General features: G+C 31.1%; 1 protein-coding gene across 4 annotated transcripts in view; it reads right to left on the reverse strand.

Moving 5' to 3' along the window:
* Positions 1 to 14,875, reverse strand: part of rdgA (retinal degeneration A) — a 281,671-nt gene that overhangs the window by 106,869 nt on the left and 159,927 nt on the right. The window lies entirely within an intron of this gene.

The following is a 14,875-nucleotide window of genomic DNA, read 5'->3' on the forward strand; positions in this document are numbered from 1 at the left end:
CAAAGTCCGATTCGTTCAAAGTTTTATGGTTGGCTCGTGCAGTAGAAGTGTTAAATAGACTACTTTTAAAATATAGCCGCGTCAACTACTGAGTCAAATAGACTTCAAGCTGTTGCACGTTGAGGCGAAAACCCATTTAAATTTAAAAGTATCCGAGTTGTATGGAAACCAAAACCAAATATGGCTTCTGGCCGCGGCGGCTGTGCAGCAGCTTTTGTTCGGAATGAAAACTTTTGCGGACATAGTCGAGAATTTTTTTCCATACTTTGGAATCACTCAAGAAACTCCAAATCGATGCAATAAACTTTATCTCAAATATTCTATAATCTCAAATTGGCGGCCTCCGTGGTGTAGTGGTCAAGACGCTTGACTCACGCACTTTATTTTTTATAAAATATACACAGGGTATATTGTGATGTAAATATTTGAGTTAGTTTGTTTGAAAATGTCCTAACAAGACGAAACGCGTCACAATATACCCTTTGTATATTTTGTAAAAAATAAAGTAGAATTATAAACCAATAAACTTGTTTTATTTTGGATACATTACCTAATTAACCAACTTCCTGTGGAACGAACATTTCATTGATTCTTTGTTGTAACGGCGCGGCGACGCAATATAGTATTCTCACAAGTCGGAAATTACTTAAAAAATATAATGTGTATTTAGAGTGGATTTTTACGATTCTAATGACATAACTATCAAAATGTTCAAAATAAGTTTTCATTTATAATTTTCGGGTTTAAAAATTGGCACATATGGAACAGCTCTCAGTTGGCATCACGACATTTTGGCGTCACGCGTTATGAAAACCGACTTCGCTTCTAACAAACATTGCGTACAAGTTTGGCACCAAAACATCATACGTGCCGTTTGTCCCACAGGGCGCAAAGTCTCGTTTTCGGGTAATCAAAAATATGCACATTTTAAACCTTTGTAAAATAATTATTCAATGTCGCGCAGAAATTTTTTTAATAAGTCGAAAATATTTGCTTTATTGAAAATATTTAAAAAACGTGAAAAAATCCTATTACGTCGGTCGAAAATCGCGACAGAATGGAATGCATGACGGCCGTTTATTTCACAAATTCATTATTGGATCTGGAAGCTACCTATAAAAAACTAAATTTCTCTCCGTTTGGGATCGCTGGAAGTTGAAAACAATTCTATTCAAGATATTTCATTATTTAATTACGCCGACATTATCGATTGGAACTTTCGTATTGTTGTATATGAACAGCTAAATTTGAATTACATTTTCAAAAGATCTCTTGTGTTAAAATATCACATTCTTAAAAAATCAATATGTCGGGATAGTTAATTATTGGAAAACCTCATTTGCAAAATATTTTTAATTACCGATAGACGCCGGAATTAGATTATTTATACGCAAATATTTATAATTGATTTCTCCGGTTTAAATTTTAAGTCTTCAATTTATCACATACATGTATGTATATATATATATGGAATATTGTATGGTAATTAATCATTGTATCAAATGTTTAAGGATCCGATTTGCCATATTTGTAAGAAATTGAAATGGTGTGACAATTTCAGTTGAACCTAATTCAAAAGGCTAGTCTGATAAATAAATCTTAAAATAGGTTATCTTAAGTTAAATGTTCTATTCTGATATCGTAAAACTAATATTTATTTGCATAATTCTTCTGTACGTGTGTATGTTACTGAACTCCACTGAGATTTTAATGAATTTTTTAGGGTGTGTTTGAGTGGGTCCTTAAATGGTTTAGACACAATTGGACCCGGTAGGCAGCGCTGCGATCTTGATTTTGGTTTCTGCAACAGCAAATCACACAATGACGAAATAATAAGACTGAAACGTCAAACTCAATGTAAAATTTCACTTAGTATATAGTTTAACGAATACCTAAAATACGTTTGCTGAACCAGCTAATAGCAGGCAAGCTAATTTTCGGGCAGGATAGCGTCTGTCGTGTTCGCTATTTATTTATATAAATATTTTTGTGTGAAGTTGATTCGTCAGTTTATTCTACTTAGAGTTTTTATTGGATAATTCTGTGAGAAAACCTTTGTTAGATTTTTTACTCAAGTTTATATCTGGACGAATATTATATTTTTGTCAGAGGCGGTTCCTTAGTATGTACATAAGTGCAGTGCACTGCCAAGTAAACCTTTGTGTCAATAAATTAGTAATTTTATTGATAGTAAAAATATGTTACAGGTAGGTACAAAGAAACATTACAATTAAATTCGATTTCGTTCGTTATTCGTTACAATATTATACTCCTAAACATCATAATATTCAATACTAGCACCAAAAGATCGAGCAAAATCGACTCTAGCGGACGATTTTCTCATCTTGTCTACGCATGCGCAATCTTTCAAGTGCATATTCTGTTTTGCACAATCATTTACCCTGAATTTGTATGAAATATACCATATCTCCCAAAATCGTCATTTGAGCGAGACAGACAATGCTTCATACCGATGAATTGTGCGTTAGAGGGAGAATATAATATACATATTCCGGGCATTGCTAACGCATGCGCAGATTCGAAGTTTAAAGTTTGTTAGTAATGTCACTTTGAACATGCATAATGACATGATATAAGTACGAATTTAATTACCTATAACGTGCGTATTATGTTGGGCGCATTAAGCGTTTCTGGTTCCGATGCGCGGGCTGTAATACTTACTATTGCTCGTTTATCACGTCAGACCAATTATAATATTATAAAACCTTATATACAAGTTGACAACATGTAAAGAAATGCACTGCCAATATTTTCGGTCAGGAGCCGCCAGTGATTTTCGTTATAGTGTAGTTTACTAAATAAATTCTGTATATTGGTATAACTGGTTTCTATTTGAATTCTCCATCTGATCCGTATATGAAGTAAAAGTGTAATTTTATTCTAGTTTTAATTTGTCTCTTGCATCTGTTTAACTGATCTGGTTGGTGGATGAGAAAGTGAAATAAAGTTTGACGAATCTGATTTTAGGTTGCATTCAGACTATGATTACAAGATATAATTTGTTTTCACTAGTCATATCATCGCAATAATTGAGTTTGAAGATAGTTCTGATATTTCAAATTATAATATGATTCCAAAGTCGGGGTAGGGGTGGTTAAAAGGGTTCGTACCTTAATTTACGTTTCGGTTAAGACACAAATCACCGTTCCAAGTTGGAGTTTATTTGCACAAATTACAATCCAAGAAGCTAAAGCCTAGTTTATTAGGAGATATATAAAACAGATCCAAGACGTGGGCGAAAACTATGTGAAATCGAGTTGAAAATCGTTGATTGTACATTTTACAAAAATAATTTAATACGATATTCAAATATTCTTAGCAATAGAACATAACCGTGGGCATTAAATGAGGAAGTTCAGCACTACGGGAAATTGGATACAGAAAATGTTTTCTTAGACGCGGTAAAAATTAGAGCATTGAATTGTACGGTGAAGTTTCTGGAAAACACATGAATAAATAAATTAAAACTATGTCGGCCTCGTGGTGTAGTGGTCAGCGCATTTGCCTACCATGCAAGAGGTCTCGGGTTCGATTCCTGACATGGTTGACATGATATATTTATTTAAAAAGGCGTTTTAACGCTAGAATATTTCAGAGTCCCAGGACTGGCACCTAAAGCGTAAGACTGATCATCTTACCTGCATGCAACAAAAATGATCAAGATACGCTGCAATTTACCAATGCAGTACCCTATGCACCATAAGGTGCGGAAAGGGAATGATGATGATGATTTAAATCAAAATCAACTACGTCACAAGTTCTTGTAAATCAACCAATCAATCACAGTGTTGTTATGTGTAGCGATAGATTTCTGGTTTCCAGAAAGCCATTTTTCAACGATTAGTCTATTTTGAGAGCTACGGGGTTCTACTTTTAAATTTGGGTACAACTCACCGCCGACGACTCGTGACGTCGCGGGTGGAGTAATTTCAAAATTACTAAACTTTAAAAAATCATAGCAATGATAATACGATAAACATTTTTTAAAAATTAAGTTTAGTTTGATAGTCTATTAACTAATAAAAGTATATAAAAAAACACTAAACATCCTCATTGTCACAAAGGGTATATATTATGTGTCGTCAAAATTGCGTTATCGATTAAAAAACAGAAAATACAGCATCAAAGCGTACACTCTTTGTATACATTATGAAAGTTTTGCTTTGATTTTTTTTTTGCCTTGATTACAGCTTTCAGTTTTTGTAGCTATCTTCTAATAGTTCCTTACGAAACCCAACACGAATCGCTGCACTAATAATGTATTCATTTATTTTATACTAGCGGACCTGACAGACGTTGTCCTGCCAAGACATTGGCTTGCCTGCTATTAGCTGGTTCACCAAACATTTTTTTGATATTTATTATAGAAATAAAAGAGGAGTGATACTTTAATCCACAAATTTGGAAAATCCAGTGACCGGTTTTTTGATTTTTTAATTTTCAATACACAATATACTAAGAGACATATATATGACATTTGATTAGACATTTCAATCTTTTCGTTTCGTCAGTGTGATTTTAAGTTTTGTCATTGAGTTGTTTAAGTGGCCACTTTAAACACGGTGTAATATTCACCATTCTGCCTATGTTTGAGCATCCACATTTACACAACTCTTCCATCTGTTGACTGTTGTGAATGTAACATGTTGTGTTGATAGTTATTTACACACGCACAAATTTAAAAATGTACCATAATGTAATATGTTTGATTTTTATTCAGAAACTTCGCTGGTCTGCCTTTAAACCTAATCTTTATTATGTAAAAAATAAATAGTTTAAAATTTTTTCGTTCATCAGCGTAGATTTTAAAATAAAATAGTAAAAAAACATAGTCTTCGTTTCAAAATTGCTTGGGTACTTGATATTTTCAATTTTATGTTAATGACTTTTGTATGAACTATTGATTTATGATTGAATTTGTTTATCTTTTAAGACTATTGTATATGACCATTCATTTATATTCAATTTTCAATTAAAATATACATTCTTGTTCAGCTGCGTACATTTCAACTCTTCACGCAAAGTCGTCGCCAGATAAGAATGCCTACACTCACAAAGTGACCGTAGTGTAAAAGATATGTTAACGTAGGCATTCTTATCCTGCGACGACCTTACTAACCTTATAGAGTCGAAATGTTTAACAATTCACGGAGTAATTACTACAAATAGGTTACTCCAAAATCAACATTTGTATGTTACCCACTAAAATCCCATCTTTTATCCTCTTCCATGAATTCTACAAATAGACCAGTCATCCATTCAAATCGTCATAATATGATTGTAATGAATTATTACTTGCACATTTGTAGCATTAATGGAGAAAGATACCAAAAATGTCTCTTAATTGGATAAATCAAAAATAGTGATTTTCAAGTTACCTAGTTGCCGTTATTACAACCCGAATTTATTACAATGCGAATTTCAACATTCTGTTGAAATTTTTGAAGAAAATTAGATACTGGATTAAACCATCTATAAAGTTTATCAAGATAGATAAATATTTCAAAATAGATAACGGCATTTACAGAGCTTTTAATTTTATTATTGTTTATTTTCTATTGCGCAACTTTAAGAACCCGTATTAAAACAACTTACTAACATAAATGTTGTTTTAAATATCTATAATACTACGAAAAGGTTTTTGGTGAATAGTAAATGAGGGATTTATATAGCAGAAGTGAGAGGAATCTAAATTTTGTATAGGGGTTAATATAACCTCCTAATGCCGCCCGCATATAAGAGAAGGGATGACATGTGAAAATTCCGTCCGATGGCGCGTGTGACGTATTATGTGACGCATTTCTCATCGGATGTTATAAATATATATCCTGCGGTGCAAATCCATTAGCTTCTAGGATTCCAATTTAAATTTAGTAGTTTTCAGAAGAAACCCAATTAATTTATTGATTCCATCGCCAAATATATTCATCTACACATTTTTTTTATTTACCACATCTTTTACTATGTTATTTTTTTTAATATGTTTTCTGTTATACATATAATATATACATTTTTTTTTTTTGGCATGCCTTTTACTATATTTCTTGCTATGTATTATGTTTTATGCTTTGTATTTACTAGGGTTTTAAATATGTTTTTTACTATGTCTTTTACAATGTTTCTTGCTTTGTATTTTGTTTTAACAATGTATTTTACTAGGTTTTAAAATACGTTTTTTACAATAGTTTTTGCTTTTCTTTACTAAATTTTTTACTTTGTTTTTTAAACTTTGTGTTTTACTATGTTTTTCACTTTATTTTTACTATGTCTTCTACCTTTATTTATTTTTTCTATGTATTGATTACTGTTTTTTTTACATTCTTAGAACGGGGTAAATAACCCTTGTAAGATAGTCAAAGCAACTATTTAAACACTGTACAAGTGTAAAGTTTTCATTAGGAAAGGTTTTCCTTGTGAAGATGACTTTTTTTTCAGAATAATAATTAATAAATAATTATAGACAAATAAACGTTAATTCTATCGGCAACATCACTAAAACTGACGATGATACAATAAAATAAAATAAAAAGTTTGTTCACAAAAATGTTGACGATAACATAAATACAATATAAAAGAAAGTCGATTTGCCGCACATCCGTCATTGTTCTACGATCCCAAAGATTTGTCAAATGACTGTCCAAAGTTGTATATTGCGAAATTAAATGAGAGATCAAGACGAGAAATGTAAAGATCACAAAAAACATTACACTTAACCTGCAAGAGAAAAAGGTCAACAACGAACAAAACGTTGGCGCTGGCTGGTTGAGTTGAAAAATGGAAACGTTTTGTCTGAAGGGTGTTTTCTTTTTAACCCTCGCGCTGCCACCACTTGTCGGGCCATTGTTTCAGTTAGTTCACAATGTTCACACACCGAGTACTTAGACAATAAAACGGACTGAAGTTTACACGACCTAAAAATCTTCCTAGAGGTAAACCATTTTGTGAATGTTTTTTTACTGGAAGAATATAGCGAGAAAAGATCAAAAATATACCATCGCTCTTGGTCAAGCGATTTATTTTTGCAGAGTAAATAAAGGATAGTAAACATTCATATATACAAACACAGAAACCTTAAAAAAATATTTTCAAACGTTGCACAATAAAAAAAATAATACCGATGACAAGAAAATCAACAGAAAAAACGCAAAGTGGTAAAGGGGATTATTATAACCCATAATTATTTTATCGAATCGTATTTTTATATGGAAGAATAACAAATAATGAACTCCGCCGAAATAATACTCGAACGAGAAAACCATAAAAAGATTTCGTGTTTACTTCTGCCATCACATTGTCGGATATTCGGAAGACTAAGAAATGCGATATTTTTAAAACTCGACCTATATGTAGAAATAATTTATTATCTTGTAACATTTGCACTTAATTATTCCGCTTGTATATCATGTTTCAGAGAAGGAAGATTATCGTCACAGACATTTACAAATATAAATGCTTAGATAAAAAACTTTTTTGGAGTACATTTTGCATATCATCATTATCTCATAAAACCTGCTTATGTATTTCTCAAACATTAAAACAAAAATCAGTTCTTTTATAAAACACAATTCTTCGATTTACGCAAATATTTTCATTCAGAGGCCACGTGTTATTTATTTATTTATTTTTACACCACAACAGACCAGGAGGCCCAATTACAGTGGTGAATTACATCACAGAACGCCCAAGCTTGAGACAAATCACATTTAAATATTTGTGTTTTTGTGTTGTGAACCTTTCGTGTGTGAGTCAAGCGTATTGACCACTACACCACGGAGGCCGCCATAATTTATAAAATAGGACATTTGTATTTTTGAGAGATTTTTATTATAATTGTTGAGCACTCAATAAAAAAATCGTGGAATATTAAAAGCAAACAAAATACAATAAAAAAAATAAGAACACGTGATACTATATTTTTTCATTTTTCATCAAAGGTAATAACAGAACACAACACAAAAATGTATTTTTAGCATAAATATTGTATCATCAGAAAAAATCCAATTTCAAAATATAAAGCGCGATAAATCGCACGATGAGATTTTTACAAAAAAGGTGTCAATTGGATAGAGTGTGCTACGGAATACTATGGTGTTCGATAGACTAAAGCATAAAATAACAGAAACGTATTTCTCGTGACAGGTGTCGATAGTATTATTACTGCCTTGCGCCACGATTGGCAAGAGCTTTTATAGGGACCCAGGGCCCCGATCACAATGGGAAGCTAACATTTATCTTCAATTTTATCTACAAAGTAAAATTTAGTTTTCTGTCTGAAAAGCAGAATATGCATCCGATGTTTTCTTCTAAACATGTTCCGACGAAGATACTTAACATGTTCATGCAAATATACTCACTTTTGTACACAAATATCGGTTTTTCTTTATACAGTCGAAGATGACTCGGTTAACTTCACATTTAAATCATTAATTTATGATAAAAATAAAACTTAAAAATTAAGATTAGGAAACACATGTTTTTTAGACAACTGTTTCGTATATTTTTTTTTTTTAAATTACCCAGCACAAATTTTGACTAACTAACGCAAAAATCTCCTGATAAAATTACGCTTTTTCCCGTAGGGGTCAGCGGAGGATGAACAATTTTCCAAATAAAAAAAACAATGATTTTAATATAACCTTTTTGCTTTAACCGTATTTTCACAAAATTTTACAAAAGTTGCTTTAACCTTATTTTTACAAAATTATGTAACACGAATTCTTATTTATTTACAATAGTTTTATCTTTTGCAATTGTTTGTTAAAATTTTAATAAATTTTCAAGTAAAAATTATTTAAATATCGTTAATTATTTCTTATAGATACTTAAACCATTATATATTTTTTCTTATATGTTTTGCTTGGTTCTTTTATACGGATGTATTTAAGCATTTCATAACATGTTAATATTTTGTTTATAATTTTTTTTTCTACCCGCTTACAACTGTGTATTTGTAGAAAGACTCAGGATTTTTAATTTTTATTAGCGTCCCCAAACAAAGAAAAGTTTTTCTCACTGGGTATACTGAATTATTTAAATGTTTCACAATATTTACGTGTATCATCTCATCTTTATATACAAATAAATGTGTTTTTAAATTATATTTTCTTACTAGCTATGTATTTGAATGTACAAAACGCTATATTATATTTTTTACATTTCATTTTTATCTAAAGAGCATACTTGTAAAAACCCTCCGGGCGTTTATGTGAATTAAATAAAATGAATAAATAACATTTTAAAATATACATTTATCCACTTAATCGCTGTCTAGTTGCCCAAGAATCGTTACTTAAAAAATAATTTACGATTTTCATAAATGTGAAAAGAAATTTATAACTTCAAAGATAAATTTCTGATTATTCAAAGAGGCGGGTTATCCAAAGGGTCACCCTTTTTTAGACAAAACATTAGAAATAAATACAGCAGTTTTTACACCAATTCTGTTTTCATATAATATCGCGAAATAATTGGAATGTTATTAAATGATCTCTTTACCATAAAATTGAATACCTAATCGAAAACATTTTATTTGAAAGATTAAAAATTAAACACTCTTTAAAACTGTAAACAGAATACAGTATTTTTAGAAAGAAGTTATGATCCGGCGGCGGTAGTGTTAAGGACTTAGAATCAAAATGAAAATGTTCGATCCTTGACTTTGCAAAGTTTTATAATTCAATAATAGTAAATAATAGTACAGTTTTTTTTGTTTGTTCCATTTTTTAAATGTAAATATGTATGGGAACAAGACTTTTTTAATATTCAACCACTATTTTTAATTTTTATTTTATTTATAAATCATATAACACAAAGTATTTTACAAGTATAATACGTTGAATTACATTCCCAGGAGTTACAACAACTCAATTCGGGACATAAATAACATTAACATTCAGAAAATAACACATATTGAGAACAACAAAGAAACAAAGCAAGTTTAGCGAGCTTGTTTAAAGTAGCAGATAGCTACAAAATTATTCAAAATGTACGCCGAATTCATTTTTACGGGAGATTAATATTTGTAATAACGTTGTTTTAGAAGTAATCACGATTATAATGGTCAAATAAACTAGTATCGAGTGTAAAGGTAATGAAGATTTTACAGTTTGCAAGAGGGTGAGAAAATGGAAATTCGTCCAATTAAGCTGAAAACAACTGTATTGGCGCCACAACTGCCACCCGAGAGACAAGACGAAACCAATTTGCGAATTGTTGTCTTTCCGGGTAATGTCATTTAAAGCCATCCCAATAATCCTAAGACGTAGCGATAACCTTTTACATGTCTATCCAATAAGCGATTTAAGAAGTGTTTAAGTTTAATTAGATTTTCAGCTACAACACCATATTTTAAAAATTCGATAAATATTTCAGTTTATCTTCGTCTGTCTGTAGTTATCGTGCTTTCTAGGACGTGGTTTGAAGGAATATAAGCGAGACATACAGTGAAAGTCGAACCGCGAATCGCAGACGGTGGTTAAAGCCTACAATGGAGACAGTTTAAGATGCATTACAAATAGGCGCCAGTGCCATTAGCGATAAATCGACTGGCGTAAAATTTTCTTTAAGCGATTTACTGCCATAAGCCCACGCAATTTCCCATAAGTCATTTCATTCGTGAGAAAATTGAAAATGCACGATATATTTGTTATTTGAAGCTTGAACTATTACACCTCAGTTTTAAAATGACTACACATTATTTACAGCGCACACGTCGAGGCGCGCCGCGTCGATTTCATATTAGCGTTGTTTGGCGAGGCTTCGGCTAATAAACCTAAATTAATTTGAGTAATTAAACAGTCCCGATTTCGCAGAATATGTGCTTATAACTTTTGGAAGTGTTAATAAAAATAACAATTTAAAGAATTCAATTTGATTCTGCACACAAACTTCAATTCCTTGCCATGAAACTAAAATGGCGGGGGTGAGACATAATAATAAATGGACAAACAGGTATAACGATGCAAGTTTCATACCGCCTGCCGAAACTATTAACGACATTGCTTAACATATTAACTTTGACTCCGCTTATGGTTTAGATCTAATGGGATGTCGGAGGGATGAAGAAATCAGATATTTCAGAAGATAAACGACTCCCCCGCAGGGATCAGCGTGATTTCATGGCTTAGCTTAGTAGCGAGTAGCGAGATGTTACAGAAGGATAGTGTATAAAGTGGGAAACATTTATGGACTATTAAATGACCCGCACTTAAACGTGAGAACACAAGTTTTAAAATAAAAGACCGAAAGGACCGTACTGGAGGAGTGAAGTCAACATCAAATAGCTACAGTGTTGAGATAAATGTTTTATCGAGTAATATAATTTGATTGTCCGATAAATCTTAGTGTTTTCGGATAGCGTGTAAAATTTTTACGAAAATGTTGATTAATTTAGAAAAAAGGATCGTATATTTATGACAGAGCCGGTGACACCTTAAACTAAACGCTAATATTGTATTAAAAATATTATCCATTGCGGACACGTCTACAATTATTGTAAACGGGGGGGAGGGACAACAAACTATGCCTACATATTTCAATTTTGGAATATATATATTATAACGAAGGATTTAAACATTTATTACCTACGTAAAATAACAACCTGGCACACTTTTTGTTAGGGCTAATCACAAAAATATTGTTTTAATATAAAGTTAATTAGCGTTCTACTATCTGAATAACCGGGCATTGTATAAATTAATAAAAAATAAATTAATAAAAATTTGACATTATTCCTATAGTCTGAAGAAATACTCAATCAATTTATATCGAGATAACATATATTATCCAATCACATAAATTCTCCAAGGATTCTGTCTAATGTGATTTAATTAAACAGGTCTCGGCTAAAGGCTTAGGTAGAACAAATTGAACAAAGTAGCTCATTTGGAAACTCGTTAATTCTAACATGACAAAAGTTCGGAAATCTCAATCACAGATCCAGAAGGACGGTCGATTGCAAGAAAATGTTTGATAATTTCTTAGTAAATTACAATATCTTTGAGCCCACGATATTTTTTTTTAAGTGAAAAATTATTTCGTGTCCTTAACTATGTGTTTTTTTTTGCTATTAAAAAAAAAACAATTGAATTCGCTAGTGGTATACTCAAATAATGGACAAAAGGCATATAAAAAAAATAAAAAAATTGTTTATCTAAAGTGAAAGCATAAATCATTACATCATTTTCAGACATAAAATAAATAAATGTATGCAATGTCTCTCAGCAGTCTCGGACAATGGGATTTTCCACTTAAAATCTCAAAATGAGTATTCCCTCTGAAAATGTATTATCTTGATATAATTAAAAAACTATCCTTGACTTTATCACGAATATTTTTAAAGTATGCTTGTTCGCGACAGTTAAGGACTAGAATAAAAGTGTATCTAAGTACGCACATTTTTATTGGGCAGTTTTATCGACAACCCTAAAATTATACGAAACATTGATTTTTACGTTCCAGATGTTTATTTATCTAAAATAACCTCAACTTAGACTCTTACACACTACAATGTAGTACATGCATGTACATTATATAGAAACATATACAATTTGAGTTAAGCACGCTGGATCTTTACCTAGGATTTAATTTAGGGGGTGCTTGCTTACCTAGGAGCAGACATCTAATAAAAAATAATACTGAAAAAATCAACTTACCAACATAGAATTAAGAAGAGTCCAGAAACTACATACGCGCATCAAACAAAAGGCGACTAAACTACTCCTTATGGAGTAGTTTTACGTTTTGACCATTAGTTTCTTTGTAGACGTCGTTCAGTACACAACTTCTGATTTAAATTTAACTACGCCGTGTTGAGTCGTTTAAGTGTAGAAATACTGTAAGGATTTAAAAGAAACAGGATGGGATCACATTTCTTTTGTAAGTAGCAAATGCATGTGTAAGTAGCAAATGCATTACTTAAAAAGTTTGTTATTTTTCCATCTGTCATATTGTCACAGAAAACAAAATTGTCATTTTGTTAGTGTTGCCAGGGAAGTCAATTTTTTACGCTACTTTGTTCATCAATGAGAGAACTAACTAAAATTGGACCACAAGGATTAAACAACGCCGTGGTGGACATTTGACCGACATTATCTTTAAAACATTATGGCATCAAATATTATTTAACATGAAATAAAAGTACCTATTATGTACGTTTTATGTAAAATAAAAATTGTTTCACTTAAGTTCAAAGTTTACTTATCTTATCTGTTGTGTCAATAAATTTTTCCGCGTGTGCAATAAGATTTTAGAGAAATTAACAAATTGCTTTTTTTTATTTTTTATTATCTTACATTTGTGTTATGATTATATTTTTCGTGATCTGGCAACATAACACGGCGACTTCTCGCATGCGCGCGGTGAAAGTGGAGGGTTTTTTGGACACAGTCCGATGTATTCAAATGTGATTCTACGCTCTTTCTGGACTATTCTTAATTCTATTTTCACCAAGGTAATTTTACAGTACCATGTGGATTATTTTTAAAACCAATAAATAGGTTTATTAAATTAATCCCTATGGATTGGTTTCTAAATACTAATTGCTTAATTAGATACACAAAATTTGTTTAAAAGAACATTAACCTATTAACAGCAAAAAGATAATTATTTTCCCAGGGAGACAAGACATTGCCTCGTCGGTAAGATTTATAAATCGAAAAAGGAGTTTTTTTTTTTAAGTATAACTATATTTGCTGTAAGAACACATCAACCGAGCTGTCTTATTGTAAGGCCTATTTTTTAAGTATTTTTTGTATTAGTGAAAAGAAGCCAATGTTATGGTTCTATTGTTTCCCACATCAAATAAAGTGTTAGCGCGAGTAGTCCGATTTAAAAAATTGATGGTAATTTGAGATAGCTTGAGCATCCATCTTACTGGATACCCTTTATAGGACACGCATTTTGTGTTACGTCTTGCAAATGTGTTCTTTTTTAAGATAATAAACATATTCCATTTGAAAATCTGAGTGGAAGACTGATCTACCAGTGTAAGTTATTACGATACTCTTGTGACATATGACTTACTATTATTTTATTTTTATTTTTATTTTATTAAAATAAACGGCAAATCTGCCTTTTAAAAACATTTATAATATTAACACATTTGGCTTAATATATATTTTTTTTGAAAACGTGAATTTCCTTATACCCAAGATTTATAAAAAAAAAATAAACTAAAAATTATACAAGATTTATATTTAAAAAAATAACCTAAAAATTATACAGCATATTCAGTAGAAAGTTTAAATAATAAAACATTATACAGTAAAACAACAAGAAAATCATAAGTACTGTTTCACACAGCTAGGCAAAGTGAACAAAAACTGTATATATATATATATATATATATTTATTATGAAATGCATGAATAAATAAATATAATTACCATTCACCATATTTGAAAAAGTTCAAAAGGTTTGTTCTATAGGAACAATACCCTACACTAAATATATCAGATACGTGGAAATAACTATTGCCGAGTTCATGAGGTCTATTTAATACGGCATTACAAGTATACAGTTGCTACAAAACGGTGGCACCTGTCTAGTCATTCATCCAGGCACCCTGAAGTTAACGAGAGATATTAGTTCAGGGCAATCCCATATTGAATTTACAATTTCGAATAAATTTAAAAGGTCTATAATTTTTATTCTATCGGTAAGTTTTAACAAAGTTAATGTTTTTAGTAAAAAATCGTAATTTAAAAATTCATGACTGATTCTAAGTTTAAAATTTAAACACCGTAATAATTTTTTTTGGGCTCTTTCAAGAGAATTTTGGTGACAGTTGTAGTAAGGAGTCCATATTGTAGAGTTATACTCTAACTGGCTTCTTCTCACTAATGAATATTAATTCA

The sequence above is a fragment of the Micrasema longulum genome, unplaced genomic scaffold, assembly GCF_059751315.1.
Source record: "Micrasema longulum isolate JH-2025_06_02 unplaced genomic scaffold, ASM5975131v1 h1tg000386l, whole genome shotgun sequence".
In the NCBI taxonomy this organism is placed as follows: Eukaryota; Metazoa; Arthropoda; class Insecta; order Trichoptera; family Brachycentridae; genus Micrasema; species Micrasema longulum.